This window comes from Ascaphus truei, unplaced genomic scaffold, assembly GCF_040206685.1.
Source record: "Ascaphus truei isolate aAscTru1 unplaced genomic scaffold, aAscTru1.hap1 HAP1_SCAFFOLD_240, whole genome shotgun sequence".
Classification (NCBI taxonomy): domain Eukaryota; kingdom Metazoa; phylum Chordata; class Amphibia; order Anura; family Ascaphidae; genus Ascaphus; species Ascaphus truei.
The window spans coordinates 309,310-328,333 of record NW_027455323.1 but is presented as its reverse complement, the minus strand read 5'-3'; the positions used below and the strand labels follow the sequence as shown (position 1 = coordinate 328,333).

The following is a 19,024-nucleotide window of genomic DNA, read 5'->3' as shown; positions in this document are numbered from 1 at the left end:
AAACGATATATTTCTTTGCCACTGCGGGAAAAAAGTAGTAAAAAATGAAACATTTTCATTTGCTGCAAGGAATGCCATGTATATTTTCATTAGGGAAGCAAAAAATAAAAACACCCACAGCACCTGGTATTCCCAGGCAGTCTCCCAACCCAGTACTAATCAAGCCTCACCCTGCTTAGCTTCCGAGATCTGACGGGATCGGGCGCTTTCAAGGTAGTATGGCCGTAGGTGGAGATTGCTGTCTCATGATATCCTCTCATTCTTAAATCCATGAGCCTATATCTTGCTCCATGCATACACAGAGACTGAGAAAATGACAGGTGCACTCAAATGTACTATAGACGGAATTCTTGATGTCAGAATTCTATTTTGGAAGGTTGCATTGTGTTGAACTTTCAGAGGAAAAAACGATAGATTTCTTTGCCACTGCGGGAAAAAAGTAGCAAGAAATGAAACATTTTCATTTGCTGCGAGGAATGCCATGTATATTTTCATTAGGGAAGCGAAAAATAAAAACCCCTACAGCACCTGGTATTCCCAGGCAGTCTCCCAACCCAGTACTAATCAAGCCTCACCCTGCTTAGCTTCCGAGATCTGACGGGATCGGGCGCTTTCAAGGTAGTATGGCCGTAGGTGGAGATTGCTGTCTCATGATATCCTCTCATTCTTAAATCCATGAGCCTATATCTTGCTCCATGCATACACAGAGACTGAGAAAATGACAGGTGCACTCAAATGTACTATAGACGGAATTCTTGATGTCAGAATTCTATTTTGGAAGGTTGCATTGTGTTGAACTTTCTGAGGAAAAAACGATATATTTCTTTGCCACTGCGGGAAAAAAGTAGTAAAAAATGAAACATTTTCATTTGCTGCAAGGAATGCCATGTATATTTTCATTAGGGAAGCAAAAAATAAAAACACCCACAGCACCTGGTATTCCCAGGCAGTCTCCCAACCCAGTACTAATCAAGCCTCACCCTGCTTAGCTTCCGAGATCTGACGGGATCGGGCGCTTTCAAGGTAGTATGGCCGTAGGTGGAGATTGCTGTCTCATGATATCCTCTCATTCTTAAATCCATGAGCCTATATCTTGCTCCATGCATACACAGAGACTGAGAAAATGACAGGTGCACTCAAATGTACTATAGACGGAATTCTTGATGTCAGAATTCTATTTTGGAAGGTTGCATTGTGTTGAACTTTCAGAGGAAAAAACGATAGATTTCTTTGCCACTGCGGGAAAAAAGTAGCAAGAAATGAAACATTTTCATTTGCTGCGAGGAATGCCATGTATATTTTCATTAGGGAAGCGAAAAATAAAAACCCCTACAGCACCTGGTATTCCCAGGCAGTCTCCCAACCCAGTACTAATCAAGCCTCACCCTGCTTAGCTTCCGAGATCTGACGGGATCGGGCGCTGTCAAGGTAGTATGGCCGTAGGTGGAGATTGCTGTCTCATGATATCCTCTCATTCTTAAATCCATGAGCCTATATCTTGCTCCATGCATACACAGAGACTGAGAAAATGACAGGTGCACTCAAATGTACTATAGACGGAATTCTTGATGTCAGAATTCTATTTTGGAAGGTTGCATTGTGTTGAACTTTCAGAGGAAAAAACGATATATTTCTTTGCCACTGCGGGAAAAAAGTAGTAAAAAATGAAACATTTTCATTTGCTGCAAGGAATGCCATGTATATTTTCATTAGTGAAGCAAAAAATAAAAACACTCACAGCACCTGGTATTCCCAGGCAGTCTCCCAACCCAGTACTAATCAAGCCTCACCCTGCTTAGCTTCCGAGATCTGACGGGATCGGGCGCTTTCAAGGTAGTATGGCCGTAGGTGGAGATTGCTGTCTCATGATATCCTCTCATTCTTAAATCCATGAGCCTATATCTTGCTCCATGCATACACAGAGACTGAGAAAATGACAGGTGCACTCAAATGTACTATAGACGGAATTCTTGATGTCAGAATTCTATTTTGGAAGGTTGCATTGTGTTGAACTTTCAGAGGAAAAAACGATATATTTCTTTGCCACTGCGGGAAAAAAGTAGCAAGAAATGAAACATTTTCATTTGCTGCGAGGAATGCCATGTATATTTTCATTAGGGAAGCGAAAAATAAAAACCCCTACAGCACCTGGTATTCCCAGGCAGTCTCCCAACCCAGTACTAATCAAGCCTCACCCTGCTTAGCTTCCGAGATCTGACGGGATCGGGCGCTGTCAAGGTAGTATGGCCGTAGGTGGAGATTGCTGTCTCATGATATCCTCTCATTCTTAAATCCATGAGCCTATATCTTGCTCCATGCATACACAGAGACTGAGAAAATGACAGGTGCACTCAAATGTACTATAGACGGAATTCTTGATGTCAGAATTCTATTTTGGAAGGTTGCATTGTGTTGAACTTTCAGAGGAAAAAACGATATATTTCTTTGCCACTGCGGGAAAAAAGTAGCAAGAAATGAAACATTTTCATTTGCTGCGAGGAATGCCATGTATATTTTCATTAGGGAAGCGAAAAATAAAAACCCCTACAGCACCTGGTATTCCCAGGCAGTCTCCCAACCCAGTACTAATCAAGCCTCACCCTGCTTAGCTTCCGAGATCTGACGGGATCGGGCGCTGTCAAGGTAGTATGGCCGTAGGTGGAGATTGCTGTCTCATGATATCCTCTCATTCTTAAATCCATGAGCCTATATCTTGCTCCATGCATACACAGAGACTGTGAAAATGACAGGTGCACTCAAATGTACTATAGACGGAATTCTTGATGTCAGAATTCTATTTTGGAAGGTTGCATTGTGTTGAACTTTCAGAGGAAAAAACGATAGATTTCTTTGCCACTGCGGGAAAAAAGTAGTAAAAAATGAAACATTTTCATTTGCTGCAAGGAATGCCATGTATATTTTCATTAGGGAAGCGAAAAATAAAAACCCCTACAGCACCTGGTATTCCCAGGCAGTCTCCCAACCCAGTACTAATCAAGCCTCACCCTGCTTAGCTTCCGAGATCTGACGGGATCGGGCGCTGTCAAGGTAGTATGGCCGTAGGTGGAGATTGCTGTCTCATGATATCCTCTCATTCTTAAATCCATGAGCCTATATCTTGCTCCATGCATACACAGAGACTGAGAAAATGACAGGTGCACTCAAATGTACTATAGACGGAATTCTTGATGTCAGAATTCTATTTTGGAAGGTTGCATTGTGTTGAACTTTCAGAGGAAAAAACGATAGATTTCTTTGCCACTGCGGGAAAAAAGTAGCAAGAAATGAAACATTTTCATTTGCTGCGAGGAATGCCATGTATATTTTCATTAGGGAAGCGAAAAATAAAAACCCCTACAGCACCTGGTATTCCCAGGCAGTCTCCCAACCCAGTACTAATCAAGCCTCACCCTGCTTAGCTTCCGAGATCTGACGGGATCGGGCGCTTTCAAGGTAGTATGGCCGTAGGTGGAGATTGCTGTCTCATGATATCCTCTCATTCTTAAATCCATGAGCCTATATCTTGCTCCATGCATACACAGAGACTGAGAAAATGACAGGTGCACTCAAATGTACTATAGACGGAATTCTTGATGTCAGAATTCTATTTTGGAAGGTTGCATTGTGTTGAACTTTCTGAGGAAAAAACGATATATTTCTTTGCCACTGCGGGAAAAAAGTAGTAAAAAATGAAACATTTTCATTTGCTGCAAGGAATGCCATGTATATTTTCATTAGGGAAGCAAAAAATAAAAACACCCACAGCACCTGGTATTCCCAGGCAGTCTCCCAACCCAGTACTAATCAAGCCTCACCCTGCTTAGCTTCCGAGATCTGACGGGATCGGGCGCTTTCAAGGTAGTATGGCCGTAGGTGGAGATTGCTGTCTCATGATATCCTCTCATTCTTAAATCCATGAGCCTATATCTTGCTCCATGCATACACAGAGACTGAGAAAATGACAGGTGCACTCAAATGTACTATAGACGGAATTCTTGATGTCAGAATTCTATTTTGGAAGGTTGCATTGTGTTGAACTTTCAGAGGAAAAAACGATAGATTTCTTTGCCACTGCGGGAAAAAAGTAGCAAGAAATGAAACATTTTCATTTGCTGCGAGGAATGCCATGTATATTTTCATTAGGGAAGCGAAAAATAAAAACCCCTACAGCACCTGGTATTCCCAGGCAGTCTCCCAACCCAGTACTAATCAAGCCTCACCCTGCTTAGCTTCCGAGATCTGACGGGATCGGGCGCTTTCAAGGTAGTATGGCCGTAGGTGGAGATTGCTGTCTCATGATATCCTCTCATTCTTAAATCCATGAGCCTATATCTTGCTCCATGCATACACAGAGACTGAGAAAATGACAGGTGCACTCAAATGTACTATAGACGGAATTCTTGATGTCAGAATTCTATTTTGGAAGGTTGCATTGTGTTGAACTTTCTGAGGAAAAAACGATATATTTCTTTGCCACTGCGGGAAAAAAGTAGTAAAAAATGAAACATTTTCATTTGCTGCAAGGAATGCCATGTATATTTTCATTAGGGAAGCAAAAAATAAAAACACCCACAGCACCTGGTATTCCCAGGCAGTCTCCCAACCCAGTACTAATCAAGCCTCACCCTGCTTAGCTTCCGAGATCTGACGGGATCGGGCGCTTTCAAGGTAGTATGGCCGTAGGTGGAGATTGCTGTCTCATGATATCCTCTCATTCTTAAATCCATGAGCCTATATCTTGCTCCATGCATACACAGAGACTGAGAAAATGACAGGTGCACTCAAATGTACTATAGACGGAATTCTTGATGTCAGAATTCTATTTTGGAAGGTTGCATTGTGTTGAACTTTCTGAGGAAAAAACGATATATTTCTTTGCCACTGCGGGAAAAAAGTAGTAAAAAATGAAACATTTTCATTTGCTGCAAGGAATGCCATGTATATTTTCATTAGGGAAGCAAAAAATAAAAACACCCACAGCACCTGGTATTCCCAGGCAGTCTCCCAACCCAGTACTAATCAAGCCTCACCCTGCTTAGCTTCCGAGATCTGACGGGATCGGGCGCTTTCAAGGTAGTATGGCCGTAGGTGGAGATTGCTGTCTCATGATATCCTCTCATTCTTAAATCCATGAGCCTATATCTTGCTCCATGCATACACAGAGACTGAGAAAATGACAGGTGCACTCAAATGTACTATAGACGGAATTCTTGATGTCAGAATTCTATTTTGGAAGGTTGCATTGTGTTGAACTTTCAGAGGAAAAAACGATAGATTTCTTTGCCACTGCGGGAAAAAAGTAGCAAGAAATGAAACATTTTCATTTGCTGCGAGGAATGCCATGTATATTTTCATTAGGGAAGCGAAAAATAAAAACCCCTACAGCACCTGGTATTCCCAGGCAGTCTCCCAACCCAGTACTAATCAAGCCTCACCCTGCTTAGCTTCCGAGATCTGACGGGATCGGGCGCTTTCAAGGTAGTATGGCCGTAGGTGGAGATTGCTGTCTCATGATATCCTCTCATTCTTAAATCCATGAGCCTATATCTTGCTCCATGCATACACAGAGACTGAGAAAATGACAGGTGCACTCAAATGTACTATAGACGGAATTCTTGATGTCAGAATTCTATTTTGGAAGGTTGCATTGTGTTGAACTTTCTGAGGAAAAAACGATATATTTCTTTGCCACTGCGGGAAAAAAGTAGTAAAAAATGAAACATTTTCATTTGCTGCAAGGAATGCCATGTATATTTTCATTAGGGAAGCAAAAAATAAAAACACCCACAGCACCTGGTATTCCCAGGCAGTCTCCCAACCCAGTACTAATCAAGCCTCACCCTGCTTAGCTTCCGAGATCTGACGGGATCGGGCGCTTTCAAGGTAGTATGGCCGTAGGTGGAGATTGCTGTCTCATGATATCCTCTCATTCTTAAATCCATGAGCCTATATCTTGCTCCATGCATACACAGAGACTGAGAAAATGACAGGTGCACTCAAATGTACTATAGACGGAATTCTTGATGTCAGAATTCTATTTTGGAAGGTTGCATTGTGTTGAACTTTCAGAGGAAAAAACGATAGATTTCTTTGCCACTGCGGGAAAAAAGTAGCAAGAAATGAAACATTTTCATTTGCTGCGAGGAATGCCATGTATATTTTCATTAGGGAAGCGAAAAATAAAAACCCCTACAGCACCTGGTATTCCCAGGCAGTCTCCCAACCCAGTACTAATCAAGCCTCACCCTGCTTAGCTTCCGAGATCTGACGGGATCGGGCGCTGTCAAGGTAGTATGGCCGTAGGTGGAGATTGCTGTCTCATGATATCCTCTCATTCTTAAATCCATGAGCCTATATCTTGCTCCATGCATACACAGAGACTGAGAAAATGACAGGTGCACTCAAATGTACTATAGACGGAATTCTTGATGTCAGAATTCTATTTTGGAAGGTTGCATTGTGTTGAACTTTCAGAGGAAAAAACGATAGATTTCTTTGCCACTGCGGGAAAAAAGTAGTAAAAAATGAAACATTTTCATTTGCTGCAAGGAATGCCATGTATATTTTCATTAGGGAAGCGAAAAATAAAAACCCCTACAGCACCTGGTATTCCCAGGCAGTCTCCCAACCCAGTACTAATCAAGCCTCACCCTGCTTAGCTTCCGAGATCTGACGGGATCGGGCGCTGTCAAGGTAGTATGGCCGTAGGTGGAGATTGCTGTCTCATGATATCCTCTCATTCTTAAATCCATGAGCCTATATCTTGCTCCATGCATACACAGAGACTGAGAAAATGACAGGTGCACTCAAATGTACTATAGACGGAATTCTTGATGTCAGAATTCTATTTTGGAAGGTTGCATTGTGTTGAACTTTCAGAGGAAAAAACGATAGATTTCTTTGCCACTGCGGGAAAAAAGTAGCAAGAAATGAAACATTTTCATTTGCTGCGAGGAATGCCATGTATATTTTCATTAGGGAAGCGAAAAATAAAAACCCCTACAGCACCTGGTATTCCCAGGCAGTCTCCCAACCCAGTACTAATCAAGCCTCACCCTGCTTAGCTTCCGAGATCTGACGGGATCGGGCGCTTTCAAGGTAGTATGGCCGTAGGTGGAGATTGCTGTCTCATGATATCCTCTCATTCTTAAATCCATGAGCCTATATCTTGCTCCATGCATACACAGAGACTGAGAAAATGACAGGTGCACTCAAATGTACTATAGACGGAATTCTTGATGTCAGAATTCTATTTTGGAAGGTTGCATTGTGTTGAACTTTCTGAGGAAAAAACGATATATTTCTTTGCCACTGCGGGAAAAAAGTAGTAAAAAATGAAACATTTTCATTTGCTGCAAGGAATGCCATGTATATTTTCATTAGGGAAGCAAAAAATAAAAACACCCACAGCACCTGGTATTCCCAGGCAGTCTCCCAACCCAGTACTAATCAAGCCTCACCCTGCTTAGCTTCCGAGATCTGACGGGATCGGGCGCTTTCAAGGTAGTATGGCCGTAGGTGGAGATTGCTGTCTCATGATATCCTCTCATTCTTAAATCCATGAGCCTATATCTTGCTCCATGCATACACAGAGACTGAGAAAATGACAGGTGCACTCAAATGTACTATAGACGGAATTCTTGATGTCAGAATTCTATTTTGGAAGGTTGCATTGTGTTGAACTTTCAGAGGAAAAAACGATAGATTTCTTTGCCACTGCGGGAAAAAAGTAGCAAGAAATGAAACATTTTCATTTGCTGCGAGGAATGCCATGTATATTTTCATTAGGGAAGCGAAAAATAAAAACCCCTACAGCACCTGGTATTCCCAGGCAGTCTCCCAACCCAGTACTAATCAAGCCTCACCCTGCTTAGCTTCCGAGATCTGACGGGATCGGGCGCTTTCAAGGTAGTATGGCCGTAGGTGGAGATTGCTGTCTCATGATATCCTCTCATTCTTAAATCCATGAGCCTATATCTTGCTCCATGCATACACAGAGACTGAGAAAATGACAGGTGCACTCAAATGTACTATAGACGGAATTCTTGATGTCAGAATTCTATTTTGGAAGGTTGCATTGTGTTGAACTTTCTGAGGAAAAAACGATATATTTCTTTGCCACTGCGGGAAAAAAGTAGTAAAAAATGAAACATTTTCATTTGCTGCAAGGAATGCCATGTATATTTTCATTAGGGAAGCAAAAAATAAAAACACCCACAGCACCTGGTATTCCCAGGCAGTCTCCCAACCCAGTACTAATCAAGCCTCACCCTGCTTAGCTTCCGAGATCTGACGGGATCGGGCGCTTTCAAGGTAGTATGGCCGTAGGTGGAGATTGCTGTCTCATGATATCCTCTCATTCTTAAATCCATGAGCCTATATCTTGCTCCATGCATACACAGAGACTGAGAAAATGACAGGTGCACTCAAATGTACTATAGACGGAATTCTTGATGTCAGAATTCTATTTTGGAAGGTTGCATTGTGTTGAACTTTCAGAGGAAAAAACGATAGATTTCTTTGCCACTGCGGGAAAAAAGTAGCAAGAAATGAAACATTTTCATTTGCTGCGAGGAATGCCATGTATATTTTCATTAGGGAAGCGAAAAATAAAAACCCCTACAGCACCTGGTATTCCCAGGCAGTCTCCCAACCCAGTACTAATCAAGCCTCACCCTGCTTAGCTTCCGAGATCTGACGGGATCGGGCGCTGTCAAGGTAGTATGGCCGTAGGTGGAGATTGCTGTCTCATGATATCCTCTCATTCTTAAATCCATGAGCCTATATCTTGCTCCATGCATACACAGAGACTGAGAAAATGACAGGTGCACTCAAATGTACTATAGACGGAATTCTTGATGTCAGAATTCTATTTTGGAAGGTTGCATTGTGTTGAACTTTCAGAGGAAAAAACGATATATTTCTTTGCCACTGCGGGAAAAAAGTAGTAAAAAATGAAACATTTTCATTTGCTGCAAGGAATGCCATGTATATTTTCATTAGTGAAGCAAAAAATAAAAACACTCACAGCACCTGGTATTCCCAGGCAGTCTCCCAACCCAGTACTAATCAAGCCTCACCCTGCTTAGCTTCCGAGATCTGACGGGATCGGGCGCTTTCAAGGTAGTATGGCCGTAGGTGGAGATTGCTGTCTCATGATATCCTCTCATTCTTAAATCCATGAGCCTATATCTTGCTCCATGCATACACAGAGACTGAGAAAATGACAGGTGCACTCAAATGTACTATAGACGGAATTCTTGATGTCAGAATTCTATTTTGGAAGGTTGCATTGTGTTGAACTTTCAGAGGAAAAAACGATATATTTCTTTGCCACTGCGGGAAAAAAGTAGCAAGAAATGAAACATTTTCATTTGCTGCGAGGAATGCCATGTATATTTTCATTAGGGAAGCGAAAAATAAAAACCCCTACAGCACCTGGTATTCCCAGGCAGTCTCCCAACCCAGTACTAATCAAGCCTCACCCTGCTTAGCTTCCGAGATCTGACGGGATCGGGCGCTGTCAAGGTAGTATGGCCGTAGGTGGAGATTGCTGTCTCATGATATCCTCTCATTCTTAAATCCATGAGCCTATATCTTGCTCCATGCATACACAGAGACTGAGAAAATGACAGGTGCACTCAAATGTACTATAGACGGAATTCTTGATGTCAGAATTCTATTTTGGAAGGTTGCATTGTGTTGAACTTTCTGAGGAAAAAACGATATATTTCTTTGCCACTGCGGGAAAAAAGTAGTAAAAAATGAAACATTTTCATTTGCTGCAAGGAATGCCATGTATATTTTCATTAGGGAAGCAAAAAATAAAAACACCCACAGCACCTGGTATTCCCAGGCAGTCTCCCAACCCAGTACTAATCAAGCCTCACCCTGCTTAGCTTCCGAGATCTGACGGGATCGGGCGCTTTCAAGGTAGTATGGCCGTAGGTGGAGATTGCTGTCTCATGATATCCTCTCATTCTTAAATCCATGAGCCTATATCTTGCTCCATGCATACACAGAGACTGAGAAAATGACAGGTGCACTCAAATGTACTATAGACGGAATTCTTGATGTCAGAATTCTATTTTGGAAGGTTGCATTGTGTTGAACTTTCAGAGGAAAAAACGATAGATTTCTTTGCCACTGCGGGAAAAAAGTAGCAAGAAATGAAACATTTTCATTTGCTGCGAGGAATGCCATGTATATTTTCATTAGGGAAGCGAAAAATAAAAACCCCTACAGCACCTGGTATTCCCAGGCAGTCTCCCAACCCAGTACTAATCAAGCCTCACCCTGCTTAGCTTCCGAGATCTGACGGGATCGGGCGCTGTCAAGGTAGTATGGCCGTAGGTGGAGATTGCTGTCTCATGATATCCTCTCATTCTTAAATCCATGAGCCTATATCTTGCTCCATGCATACACAGAGACTGAGAAAATGACAGGTGCACTCAAATGTACTATAGACGGAATTCTTGATGTCAGAATTCTATTTTGGAAGGTTGCATTGTGTTGAACTTTCAGAGGAAAAAACGATATATTTCTTTGCCACTGCGGGAAAAAAGTAGTAAAAAATGAAACATTTTCATTTGCTGCAAGGAATGCCATGTATATTTTCATTAGTGAAGCAAAAAATAAAAACACTCACAGCACCTGGTATTCCCAGGCAGTCTCCCAACCCAGTACTAATCAAGCCTCACCCTGCTTAGCTTCCGAGATCTGACGGGATCGGGCGCTTTCAAGGTAGTATGGCCGTAGGTGGAGATTGCTGTCTCATGATATCCTCTCATTCTTAAATCCATGAGCCTATATCTTGCTCCATGCATACACAGAGACTGAGAAAATGACAGGTGCACTCAAATGTACTATAGACGGAATTCTTGATGTCAGAATTCTATTTTGGAAGGTTGCATTGTGTTGAACTTTCAGAGGAAAAAACGATATATTTCTTTGCCACTGCGGGAAAAAAGTAGCAAGAAATGAAACATTTTCATTTGCTGCGAGGAATGCCATGTATATTTTCATTAGGGAAGCGAAAAATAAAAACCCCTACAGCACCTGGTATTCCCAGGCAGTCTCCCAACCCAGTACTAATCAAGCCTCACCCTGCTTAGCTTCCGAGATCTGACGGGATCGGGCGCTGTCAAGGTAGTATGGCCGTAGGTGGAGATTGCTGTCTCATGATATCCTCTCATTCTTAAATCCATGAGCCTATATCTTGCTCCATGCATACACAGAGACTGAGAAAATGACAGGTGCACTCAAATGTACTATAGACGGAATTCTTGATGTCAGAATTCTATTTTGGAAGGTTGCATTGTGTTGAACTTTCAGAGGAAAAAACGATAGATTTCTTTGCCACTGCGGGAAAAAAGTAGTAAAAAATTTCAGAGGTGCCTATATTCAACCTCCTCCTGTTTGGATTTGAACTCACTATCTCTTCCAAGTATCAGCTTGAACACTGCACACCCCAACTCTGTGAGCCACAAGCTCACCATATAACATGCTGAGTGTTCTGAGGCCTGTATGATATATTTCTAAATGACATGGGAGGCATAAGTGTATTATTGTGACCGTTAAAAAAATACATTCTTGAAGAATTACCTTAAATGGAGAAATTAAATCAGAGACTGAGAAAATGACAGGTGCACTCAAATATACTATAGACGGAATTCTTGATGTCAGAATTCTATTTTGGAAGGTTGCATTGTGTTGAACTTTCAGAGGAAAAAACAATATATTTCTTTGCCACTCCGGGAAAAAAGTAGCAAGAAATGAAACATTTTCATTTGCTGCGAGGAATGCCATGTATATTTTCATTAGGGAAGCGAAAAATAAAAACCCCTACAGCACCTGGTATTCCCAGGCAGTCTCCCAACCCAGTACTAATCAAGCCTCACCCTGCTTAGCTTCCGAGATCTGACGGGATCGGGCGCTTTCAAGGTAGTATGGCCGTAGGTGGAGATTGCTGTCTCATGATATCCTCTCATTCTTAAATCCATGAGCCTATATCTTGCACCATGCATACACAGAGAAAATGACAGGTGCACTCAAATGTACTATAGACGGAATTCTTGATGTCAGAATTCTATTTTGGAAGGTTGCATTGTGTTGAACTTTCTGAGGAAAAAACGATATATTTCTTTGCCACTGCGGGAAAAAAGTAGTAAAAAATGAAACATTTTCATTTGCTGCAAGGAATGCCATGTATATTTTCATTAGGGAAGCAAAAAATAAAAACACCCAAAGCACCTGGTATTCCCAGGCAGTCTCCCAACCCAGTACTAATCAAGCCTCACCCTGCTTAGCTTCCGAGCTCTGACGGGATCGGGCGCTTTCAAGGTAGTATGGCCGTAGGTGGAGATTGCTGTCTCATGATATCCTCTCATTCTTAAATCCATGAGCCTATATCTTGCTCCATGCATACACAGAGACTGAGAAAATGACAGGTGCACTCAAATGTACTATAGACGGAATTCTTGATGTCAGAATTCTATTTTGGAAGGTTGCATTGTGTTGAACTTTCAGAGGAAAAAACGATAGATTTCTTTGCCACTGCGGGAAAAAAGTAGCAAGAAATGAAACATTTTCATTTGCTGCGAGGAATGCCATGTATATTTTCATTAGGGAAGCGAAAAATAAAAACCCCTACAGCACCTGGTATTCCCAGGCAGTCTCCCAACCCAGTACTAATCAAGCCTCACCCTGCTTAGCTTCCGAGATCTGACGGGATCGGGCGCTTTCAAGGTAGTATGGCCGTAGGTGGAGATTGCTGTCTCATGATATCCTCTCATTCTTAAATCCATGAGCCTATATCTTGCTCCATGCATACACAGAGACTGAGAAAATGACAGGTGCACTCAAATGTACTATAGACGGAATTCTTGATGTCAGAATTCTATTTTGGAAGGTTGCATTGTGTTGAACTTTCAGAGGAAAAAACGATATATTTCTTTGCCACTGCGGGAAAAAAGTAGCAAGAAATGAAACATTTTCATTTGCTGCGAGGAATGCCATGTATATTTTCATTAGGGAAGCGAAAAATAAAAACCCTTACAGCACCTGGTATTCCCAGGCAGTCTCCCAACCCAGTACTAATCAAGCCTCACCCTGCTTAGCTTCCGAGATCTGACGGGATCGGGCGCTGTCAAGGTAGTATGGCCGTAGGTGGAGATTGCTGTCTCATGATATCCTCTCATTCTTAAATCCATGAGCCTATATCTTGCTCCATGCATACACAGAGACTGAGAAAATGACAGGTGCACTCAAATGTACTATAGACGGAATTCTTGATGTCAGAATTCTATTTTGGAAGGTTGCATTGTGTTGAACTTTCAGAGGAAAAAACGATAGATTTCTTTGCCACTGCGGGAAAAAAGTAGTAAAAAATGAAACATTTTCATTTGCTGCAAGGAATGCCATGTATATTTTCATTAGGGAAGCAAAAAATAAAAACACCCACAGCACCTGGTATTCCCAGGCAGTCTCCCAACCCAGTACTAATCAAGCCTCACCCTGCTTAGCTTCCGAGATCTGACGGGATCGGGCGCTTTCAAGGTAGTATGGCCGTAGGTGGAGATTGCTGTCTCATGATATCCTCTCATTCTTAAATCCATGAGCCTATATCTTGCTCCATGCATACACAGAGACTGAGAAAATGACAGGTGCACTCAAATGTACTATAGACGGAATTCTTGATGTCAGAATTCTATTTTGGAAGGTTGCATTGTGTTGAACTTTCAGAGGAAAAAACGATATATTTCTTTGCCACTGCGGGAAAAAAGTAGCAAGAAATGAAACATTTTCATTTGCTGCGAGGAATGCCATGTATATTTTCATTAGGGAAGCGAAAAATAAAAACCCCTACAGCACCTGGTATTCCCAGGCAGTCTCCCAACCCAGTACTAATCAAGCCTCACCCTGCTTAGCTTCCGAGATCTGACGGGATCGGGCGCTGTCAAGGTAGTATGGCCGTAGGTGGAGATTGCTGTCTCATGATATCCTCTCATTCTTAAATCCATGAGCCTATATCTTGCTCCATGCATACACAGAGACTGAGAAAATGACAGGTGCACTCAAATGTACTATAGACGGAATTCTTGATGTCAGAATTCTATTTTGGAAGGTTGCATTGTGTTGAACTTTCAGAGGAAAAAACGATAGATTTCTTTGCCACTGCGGGAAAAAAGTAGCAAGAAATGAAACATTTTCATTTGCTGCGAGGAATGCCATGTATATTTTCATTAGGGAAGCGAAAAATAAAAACCCCTACAGCACCTGGTATTCCCAGGCAGTCTCCCAACCCAGTACTAATCAAGCCTCACCCTGCTTAGCTTCCGAGATCTGACGGGATCGGGCGCTTTCAAGGTAGTATGGCCATAGGTGGAGATTGCTGTCTCATGATATCCTCTCATTCTTAAATCCATGAGCCTATATCTTGCTCCATGCATACACAGAGACTGAGAAAATGACAGGTGCACTCAAATGTACTATAGACGGAATTCTTGATGTCAGAATTCTATTTTGGAAGGTTGCATTGTGTTGAACTTTCTGAGGAAAAAACGATATATTTCTTTGCCACTGCGGGAAAAAAGTAGTAAAAAATGAAACATTTTCATTTGCTGCAAGGAATGCCATGTATATTTTCATTAGGGAAGCAAAAAATAAAAACACCCACAGCACCTGGTATTCCCAGGCAGTCTCCCAACCCAGTACTAATCAAGCCTCACCCTGCTTAGCTTCCGAGATCTGACGGGATCGGGCGCTTTCAAGGTAGTATGGCCGTAGGTGGAGATTGCTGTCTCATGATATCCTCTCATTCTTAAATCCATGAGCCTATATCTTGCTCCATGCATACACAGAGACTGAGAAAATGACAGGTGCACTCAAATGTACTATAGACGGAATTCTTGATGTCAGAATTCTATTTTGGAAGGTTGCATTGTGTTGAACTTTCAGAGGAAAAAACGATAGATTTCTTTGCCACTGCGGGAAAAAAGTAGCAAGAAATGAAACATTTTCATTTGCTGCGAGGAATGCCATGTATATTTTCATTAGGGAAGCGAAAAATAAAAACCCCTACAGCACCTGGTATTCCCAGGCAGTCTCCCAACCCAGTACTAATCAAGCCTCACCCTGCTTAGCTTCCGAGATCTGACGGGATCGGGCGCTGTCAAGGTAGTATGGCCGTAGGTGGAGATTGCTGTCTCATGATATCCTCTCATTCTTAAATCCATGAGCCTATATCTTGCTCCATGCATACACAGAGACTGAGAAAATGACAGGTGCACTCAAATGTACTATAGACGGAATTCTTGATGTCAGAATTCTATTTTGGAAGGTTGCATTGTGTTGAACTTTCAGAGGAAAAAACGATAGATTTCTTTGCCACTGCGGGAAAAAAGTAGTAAAAAATGAAACATTTTCATTTGCTGCAAGGAATGCCATGTATATTTTCATTAGGGAAGCGAAAAATAAAAACCCCTACAGCACCTGGTATTCCCAGGCAGTCTCCCAACCCAGTACTAATCAAGCCTCACCCTGCTTAGCTTCCGAGATCTGACGGGATCGGGCGCTGTCAAGGTAGTATGGCCGTAGGTGGAGATTGCTGTCTCATGATATCCTCTCATTCTTAAATCCATGAGCCTATATCTTGCTCCATGCATACACAGAGACTGAGAAAATGACAGGTGCACTCAAATGTACTATAGACGGAATTCTTGATGTCAGAATTCTATTTTGGAAGGTTGCATTGTGTTGAACTTTCAGAGGAAAAAACGATAGATTTCTTTGCCACTGCGGGAAAAAAGTAGTAAAAAATGAAACATTTTCATTTGCTGCAAGGAATGCCATGTATATTTTCATTAGGGAAGCGAAAAATAAAAACCCCTACAGCACCTGGTATTCCCAGGCAATCTCCCAACCCAGTACTAATCAAGCCTCACCCTGCTTAGCTTCCGAGATCTGACGGGATCGGGCGCTGTCAAGGTAGTATGGCCGTAGGTGGAGATTGCTGTCTCATGATATCCTCTCATTCTTAAATCCATGAGCCTATATCTTGCTCCATGCATACACAGAGACTGAGAAAATGACAGGTGCACTCAAATGTACTATAGACGGAATTCTTGATGTCAGAATTCTATTTTGGAAGGTTGCATTGTGTTGAACTTTCAGAGGAAAAAACGATAGATTTCTTTGCCACTGCGGGAAAAAAGTAGTAAAAAATGAAACATTTTCATTTGCTGCAAGGAATGCCATGTATATTTTCATTAGGGAAGCAAAAAATAAAAACACCCACAGCACCTGGTATTCCCAGGCAGTCTCCCAACCCAGTACTAATCAAGCCTCACCCTGCTTAGCTTCCGAGATCTGACGGGATCGGGCGCTTTCAAGGTAGTATGGCCGTAGGTGGAGATTGCTGTCTCATGATATCCTCTCATTCTTAAATCCATGAGCCTATATCTTGCTCCATGCATACACAGAGACTGAGAAAATGACAGGTGCACTCAAATGTACTATAGACGGAATTCTTGATGTCAGAATTCTATTTTGGAAGGTTGCATTGTGTTGAACTTTCAGAGGAAAAAACGATATATTTCTTTGCCACTGCGGGAAAAAAGTAGCAAGAAATGAAACATTTTCATTTGCTGCGAGGAATGCCATGTATATTTTCATTAGGGAAGCGAAAAATAAAAACCCCTACAGCACCTGGTATTCCCAGGCAGTCTCCCAACCCAGTACTAATCAAGCCTCACCCTGCTTAGCTTCCGAGATCTGACGGGATCGGGCGCTGTCAAGGTAGTATGGCCGTAGGTGGAGATTGCTGTCTCATGATATCCTCTCATTCTTAAATCCATGAGCCTATATCTTGCTCCATGCATACACAGAGACTGAGAAAATGACAGGTGCACTCAAATGTACTATAGACGGAATTCTTGATGTCAGAATTCTATTTTGGAAGGTTGCATTGTGTTGAACTTTCAGAGGAAAAAACGATAGATTTCTTTGCCACTGCGGGAAAAAAGTAGTAAAAAATGAAACATTTTCATTTGCTGCAAGGAATGCCATGTATATTTTCATTAGGGAAGCGAAAAATAAAAACCCCTACAGCACCTGGTATTCCCAGGCAGTCTCCCAACCCAGTACTAATCAAGCCTCACCCTGCTTAGCTTCCGAGATCTGACGGGATCGGGCGCTGTCAAGGTAGTATGGCCGTAGGTGGAGATTGCTGTCTCATGATATCCTCTCATTCTTAAATCCATGAGCCTATATCTTGCTCCATGCATACACAGAGACTGAGAAAATGACAGGTGCACTCAAATGTACTATAGACGGAATTCTTGATGTCAGAATTCTATTTTGGAAGGTTGCATTGTGTTGAACTTTCAGAGGAAAAAACGATAGATTTCTTTGCCACTGCGGGAAAAAAGTAGCAAGAAATGAAACATTTTCATTTGCTGCGAGGAATGCCATGTATATTTTCATTAGGGAAGCGAAAAATAAAAACCCCTACAGCACCTGGTATTCCCAGGCAGTCTCCCAACCCAGTACTTACTAATCAAGCCTCACCCTGCTTAGCTTCCGAGATCTGACGGGATCGGGCGCTTTCAAGGTAGTATGGCCATAGGTGGAGATTGCTGTCTCATGATATCCTCTCATTCTTAAATCCATGAGCCTATATCTTGCTCCATGCATACACAGAGACTGAGAAAATGACAGGTGCACTCAAATGTACTATAGACGGAATTCTTGATGTCAGAATTCTATTTTGGAAGGTTGCATTGTGTTGAACTTTCTGAGGAAAAAACGATATATTTCTTTGCCACTGCGGGAAAAAAGTAGTAAAAAATGAAACATTTTCATTTGCTGCAAGGAATGCCATGTATATTTTCATTAGGGAAGCAAAAAATAAAAACACCCACAGCACCTGGTATTCCCAGGCAGTCTCCCAACCCAGTACTAATCAAGCCTCACCCTGCTTAGCTTCCGAGATCTGACGGGATCGGGCGCTTTCAAGGTAGTATGGCCGTAGGTGGAGATTGCTGTCTCATGATATCCTCTCATTCTTAAATCCATGAGCCTATATCTTGCTCCATGCATACACAGAGACTGAGAAAATGACAGGTGCACTCAAATGTACTATAGACGGAATTCTTGATGTCAGAATTCTATTTTGGAAGGTTGCATTGTGTTGAACTTTCAGAGGAAAAAACGATAGATTTCTTTGCCACTGCGGGAAAAAAGTAGTAAAAAATGAAACATTTTCATTTGCTGCAAGGAATGCCATGTATATTTTCATTAGGGAAGCGAAAAATAAAAACCCCTACAGCACCTGGTATTCCCAGGCAGTCTCCCAACCCAGTACTAATCAAGCCTCACCCTGCTTAGCTTCCGAGATCTGACGGGATCGGGCGCTGTCAAGGTAGTATGGCCGTAGGTGGAGATTGCTGTCTCATGATATCCTCTCATTCTTAAATCCATGAGCCTATATCTTGCTCCATGCATACACAGAGACTGAGAAAATGACAGGTGCACTCAAATGTACTATAGACGGAATTCTTGATGTCAGAATTCTATTTTGGAAGGTTGCATTGTGTTGAACTTTCAGAGGAAAAAACGATAGATTTCTTTGCCACTGCGGGAAAAAAGTAGTAAAAAATGAAACATTTTCATTTGCTGCAAGGAATGCCATGTATATTTTCATTAGGGAAGCGAAAAATAAAAACCCCTACAGCACCTGGTATTCCCAGGCAGTCTCCCAACCCAGTACTAATCAAGCCTCACCCTGCTTAGCTTCCGAGATCTGACGGGATCGGGCGCTGTCAAGGTAGTATGGCCGTAGGTGGAGATTGCTGTCTCATGATATCCTCTCATTCTTAAATCCATGAGCCTATATCTTGCTCCATGCATACACAGAGACTGAGAAAATGACAGGTGCACTCAAATGTACTATAGACGGAATTCTTGATGTCAGAATTCTATTTTGGAAGGTTGCATTGTGTTGAACTTTCAGAGGAAAAAACGA

At 42.0% G+C, this 19,024-nt stretch overlaps 45 non-coding genes and 1 pseudogene across 45 annotated transcripts; all 46 read right to left on the bottom strand.

Moving 5' to 3' along the window:
- Nucleotides 1–111: 111 nt before the first annotated feature.
- LOC142479184 (5S ribosomal RNA) lies at nt 112–230 on the bottom strand. Its single transcript, XR_012793915.1, has one exon. It is a non-coding gene; the product is annotated as a 5S ribosomal RNA (ribosomal RNA).
- A 286-nt stretch (nt 231–516) lies between these two features.
- LOC142479433 (5S ribosomal RNA) lies at nt 517–635 on the bottom strand. Its single transcript, XR_012794125.1, has one exon. It is a non-coding gene; the product is annotated as a 5S ribosomal RNA (ribosomal RNA).
- A 286-nt stretch (nt 636–921) lies between these two features.
- Nucleotides 922–1,040, bottom strand: LOC142479173 (5S ribosomal RNA). Its single transcript, XR_012793903.1, has one exon. It is a non-coding gene; the product is annotated as a 5S ribosomal RNA (ribosomal RNA).
- Nucleotides 1,041–1,326: 286 nt separating this feature from the next.
- Nucleotides 1,327–1,445, bottom strand: LOC142478851 (5S ribosomal RNA). Its single transcript, XR_012793583.1, has one exon. It is a non-coding gene; the product is annotated as a 5S ribosomal RNA (ribosomal RNA).
- A 286-nt stretch (nt 1,446–1,731) lies between these two features.
- Nucleotides 1,732–1,850, bottom strand: LOC142479122 (5S ribosomal RNA). Its single transcript, XR_012793853.1, has one exon. It is a non-coding gene; the product is annotated as a 5S ribosomal RNA (ribosomal RNA).
- A 286-nt stretch (nt 1,851–2,136) lies between these two features.
- On the bottom strand, nt 2,137–2,255 carry LOC142478850 (5S ribosomal RNA). The gene has a single exon (XR_012793582.1). It is a non-coding gene; the product is annotated as a 5S ribosomal RNA (ribosomal RNA).
- A 286-nt stretch (nt 2,256–2,541) lies between these two features.
- On the bottom strand, nt 2,542–2,660 carry LOC142478848 (5S ribosomal RNA). Its single transcript, XR_012793580.1, has one exon. It is a non-coding gene; the product is annotated as a 5S ribosomal RNA (ribosomal RNA).
- Nucleotides 2,661–2,946: 286 nt separating this feature from the next.
- Nucleotides 2,947–3,065, bottom strand: LOC142478847 (5S ribosomal RNA). Its single transcript, XR_012793579.1, has one exon. It is a non-coding gene; the product is annotated as a 5S ribosomal RNA (ribosomal RNA).
- A 286-nt stretch (nt 3,066–3,351) lies between these two features.
- On the bottom strand, nt 3,352–3,470 carry LOC142479432 (5S ribosomal RNA). Its single transcript, XR_012794124.1, has one exon. It is a non-coding gene; the product is annotated as a 5S ribosomal RNA (ribosomal RNA).
- Nucleotides 3,471–3,756: 286 nt separating this feature from the next.
- Nucleotides 3,757–3,875, bottom strand: LOC142479162 (5S ribosomal RNA). Its single transcript, XR_012793892.1, has one exon. It is a non-coding gene; the product is annotated as a 5S ribosomal RNA (ribosomal RNA).
- Nucleotides 3,876–4,161: 286 nt separating this feature from the next.
- LOC142479431 (5S ribosomal RNA) lies at nt 4,162–4,280 on the bottom strand. Its single transcript, XR_012794123.1, has one exon. It is a non-coding gene; the product is annotated as a 5S ribosomal RNA (ribosomal RNA).
- Nucleotides 4,281–4,566: 286 nt separating this feature from the next.
- On the bottom strand, nt 4,567–4,685 carry LOC142479151 (5S ribosomal RNA). Its single transcript, XR_012793881.1, has one exon. It is a non-coding gene; the product is annotated as a 5S ribosomal RNA (ribosomal RNA).
- A 286-nt stretch (nt 4,686–4,971) lies between these two features.
- LOC142479139 (5S ribosomal RNA) lies at nt 4,972–5,090 on the bottom strand. The gene has a single exon (XR_012793869.1). It is a non-coding gene; the product is annotated as a 5S ribosomal RNA (ribosomal RNA).
- A 286-nt stretch (nt 5,091–5,376) lies between these two features.
- On the bottom strand, nt 5,377–5,495 carry LOC142479430 (5S ribosomal RNA). The gene has a single exon (XR_012794122.1). It is a non-coding gene; the product is annotated as a 5S ribosomal RNA (ribosomal RNA).
- A 286-nt stretch (nt 5,496–5,781) lies between these two features.
- LOC142479127 (5S ribosomal RNA) lies at nt 5,782–5,900 on the bottom strand. The gene has a single exon (XR_012793858.1). It is a non-coding gene; the product is annotated as a 5S ribosomal RNA (ribosomal RNA).
- A 286-nt stretch (nt 5,901–6,186) lies between these two features.
- On the bottom strand, nt 6,187–6,305 carry LOC142478846 (5S ribosomal RNA). The gene has a single exon (XR_012793578.1). It is a non-coding gene; the product is annotated as a 5S ribosomal RNA (ribosomal RNA).
- A 286-nt stretch (nt 6,306–6,591) lies between these two features.
- LOC142478845 (5S ribosomal RNA) lies at nt 6,592–6,710 on the bottom strand. Its single transcript, XR_012793577.1, has one exon. It is a non-coding gene; the product is annotated as a 5S ribosomal RNA (ribosomal RNA).
- Nucleotides 6,711–6,996: 286 nt separating this feature from the next.
- On the bottom strand, nt 6,997–7,115 carry LOC142479428 (5S ribosomal RNA). The gene has a single exon (XR_012794120.1). It is a non-coding gene; the product is annotated as a 5S ribosomal RNA (ribosomal RNA).
- A 286-nt stretch (nt 7,116–7,401) lies between these two features.
- On the bottom strand, nt 7,402–7,520 carry LOC142479116 (5S ribosomal RNA). The gene has a single exon (XR_012793847.1). It is a non-coding gene; the product is annotated as a 5S ribosomal RNA (ribosomal RNA).
- Nucleotides 7,521–7,806: 286 nt separating this feature from the next.
- Nucleotides 7,807–7,925, bottom strand: LOC142479427 (5S ribosomal RNA). The gene has a single exon (XR_012794119.1). It is a non-coding gene; the product is annotated as a 5S ribosomal RNA (ribosomal RNA).
- Nucleotides 7,926–8,211: 286 nt separating this feature from the next.
- LOC142479105 (5S ribosomal RNA) lies at nt 8,212–8,330 on the bottom strand. Its single transcript, XR_012793836.1, has one exon. It is a non-coding gene; the product is annotated as a 5S ribosomal RNA (ribosomal RNA).
- Nucleotides 8,331–8,616: 286 nt separating this feature from the next.
- Nucleotides 8,617–8,735, bottom strand: LOC142478844 (5S ribosomal RNA). Its single transcript, XR_012793576.1, has one exon. It is a non-coding gene; the product is annotated as a 5S ribosomal RNA (ribosomal RNA).
- A 286-nt stretch (nt 8,736–9,021) lies between these two features.
- LOC142479121 (5S ribosomal RNA) lies at nt 9,022–9,140 on the bottom strand. The gene has a single exon (XR_012793852.1). It is a non-coding gene; the product is annotated as a 5S ribosomal RNA (ribosomal RNA).
- Nucleotides 9,141–9,426: 286 nt separating this feature from the next.
- Nucleotides 9,427–9,545, bottom strand: LOC142478843 (5S ribosomal RNA). The gene has a single exon (XR_012793575.1). It is a non-coding gene; the product is annotated as a 5S ribosomal RNA (ribosomal RNA).
- Nucleotides 9,546–9,831: 286 nt separating this feature from the next.
- LOC142479094 (5S ribosomal RNA) lies at nt 9,832–9,950 on the bottom strand. Its single transcript, XR_012793825.1, has one exon. It is a non-coding gene; the product is annotated as a 5S ribosomal RNA (ribosomal RNA).
- Nucleotides 9,951–10,236: 286 nt separating this feature from the next.
- On the bottom strand, nt 10,237–10,355 carry LOC142478842 (5S ribosomal RNA). The gene has a single exon (XR_012793574.1). It is a non-coding gene; the product is annotated as a 5S ribosomal RNA (ribosomal RNA).
- A 286-nt stretch (nt 10,356–10,641) lies between these two features.
- LOC142479120 (5S ribosomal RNA) lies at nt 10,642–10,760 on the bottom strand. Its single transcript, XR_012793851.1, has one exon. It is a non-coding gene; the product is annotated as a 5S ribosomal RNA (ribosomal RNA).
- Nucleotides 10,761–11,046: 286 nt separating this feature from the next.
- On the bottom strand, nt 11,047–11,165 carry LOC142478841 (5S ribosomal RNA). Its single transcript, XR_012793573.1, has one exon. It is a non-coding gene; the product is annotated as a 5S ribosomal RNA (ribosomal RNA).
- A 676-nt stretch (nt 11,166–11,841) lies between these two features.
- On the bottom strand, nt 11,842–11,960 carry LOC142479426 (5S ribosomal RNA). The gene has a single exon (XR_012794118.1). It is a non-coding gene; the product is annotated as a 5S ribosomal RNA (ribosomal RNA).
- Nucleotides 11,961–12,240: 280 nt separating this feature from the next.
- LOC142479254 (5S ribosomal RNA) lies at nt 12,241–12,359 on the bottom strand. Its single transcript, XR_012793984.1, has one exon. It is a non-coding gene; the product is annotated as a 5S ribosomal RNA (ribosomal RNA).
- A 286-nt stretch (nt 12,360–12,645) lies between these two features.
- Nucleotides 12,646–12,764, bottom strand: LOC142479425 (5S ribosomal RNA). The gene has a single exon (XR_012794117.1). It is a non-coding gene; the product is annotated as a 5S ribosomal RNA (ribosomal RNA).
- Nucleotides 12,765–13,050: 286 nt separating this feature from the next.
- LOC142479249 (5S ribosomal RNA) lies at nt 13,051–13,169 on the bottom strand. Its single transcript, XR_012793979.1, has one exon. It is a non-coding gene; the product is annotated as a 5S ribosomal RNA (ribosomal RNA).
- A 286-nt stretch (nt 13,170–13,455) lies between these two features.
- LOC142479083 (5S ribosomal RNA) lies at nt 13,456–13,574 on the bottom strand. The gene has a single exon (XR_012793814.1). It is a non-coding gene; the product is annotated as a 5S ribosomal RNA (ribosomal RNA).
- Nucleotides 13,575–13,860: 286 nt separating this feature from the next.
- On the bottom strand, nt 13,861–13,979 carry LOC142478840 (5S ribosomal RNA). Its single transcript, XR_012793572.1, has one exon. It is a non-coding gene; the product is annotated as a 5S ribosomal RNA (ribosomal RNA).
- A 286-nt stretch (nt 13,980–14,265) lies between these two features.
- LOC142478462 (5S ribosomal RNA) lies at nt 14,266–14,384 on the bottom strand. The gene has a single exon (XR_012793198.1). It is a non-coding gene; the product is annotated as a 5S ribosomal RNA (ribosomal RNA).
- A 286-nt stretch (nt 14,385–14,670) lies between these two features.
- LOC142479072 (5S ribosomal RNA) lies at nt 14,671–14,789 on the bottom strand. The gene has a single exon (XR_012793803.1). It is a non-coding gene; the product is annotated as a 5S ribosomal RNA (ribosomal RNA).
- A 286-nt stretch (nt 14,790–15,075) lies between these two features.
- Nucleotides 15,076–15,194, bottom strand: LOC142478839 (5S ribosomal RNA). The gene has a single exon (XR_012793571.1). It is a non-coding gene; the product is annotated as a 5S ribosomal RNA (ribosomal RNA).
- Nucleotides 15,195–15,480: 286 nt separating this feature from the next.
- Nucleotides 15,481–15,599, bottom strand: LOC142478837 (5S ribosomal RNA). The gene has a single exon (XR_012793569.1). It is a non-coding gene; the product is annotated as a 5S ribosomal RNA (ribosomal RNA).
- Nucleotides 15,600–15,885: 286 nt separating this feature from the next.
- Nucleotides 15,886–16,004, bottom strand: LOC142479223 (5S ribosomal RNA). The gene has a single exon (XR_012793954.1). It is a non-coding gene; the product is annotated as a 5S ribosomal RNA (ribosomal RNA).
- Nucleotides 16,005–16,290: 286 nt separating this feature from the next.
- LOC142479061 (5S ribosomal RNA) lies at nt 16,291–16,409 on the bottom strand. Its single transcript, XR_012793792.1, has one exon. It is a non-coding gene; the product is annotated as a 5S ribosomal RNA (ribosomal RNA).
- Nucleotides 16,410–16,695: 286 nt separating this feature from the next.
- On the bottom strand, nt 16,696–16,814 carry LOC142478836 (5S ribosomal RNA). The gene has a single exon (XR_012793568.1). It is a non-coding gene; the product is annotated as a 5S ribosomal RNA (ribosomal RNA).
- A 286-nt stretch (nt 16,815–17,100) lies between these two features.
- LOC142478835 (5S ribosomal RNA) lies at nt 17,101–17,219 on the bottom strand. Its single transcript, XR_012793567.1, has one exon. It is a non-coding gene; the product is annotated as a 5S ribosomal RNA (ribosomal RNA).
- Nucleotides 17,220–17,505: 286 nt separating this feature from the next.
- LOC142479291 (5S ribosomal RNA) lies at nt 17,506–17,628 on the bottom strand (annotated as a pseudogene).
- A 286-nt stretch (nt 17,629–17,914) lies between these two features.
- Nucleotides 17,915–18,033, bottom strand: LOC142479050 (5S ribosomal RNA). Its single transcript, XR_012793781.1, has one exon. It is a non-coding gene; the product is annotated as a 5S ribosomal RNA (ribosomal RNA).
- A 286-nt stretch (nt 18,034–18,319) lies between these two features.
- LOC142478834 (5S ribosomal RNA) lies at nt 18,320–18,438 on the bottom strand. Its single transcript, XR_012793566.1, has one exon. It is a non-coding gene; the product is annotated as a 5S ribosomal RNA (ribosomal RNA).
- A 286-nt stretch (nt 18,439–18,724) lies between these two features.
- On the bottom strand, nt 18,725–18,843 carry LOC142478833 (5S ribosomal RNA). The gene has a single exon (XR_012793565.1). It is a non-coding gene; the product is annotated as a 5S ribosomal RNA (ribosomal RNA).
- Between the last annotated feature and the right edge of the window lie 181 nt (nt 18,844–19,024).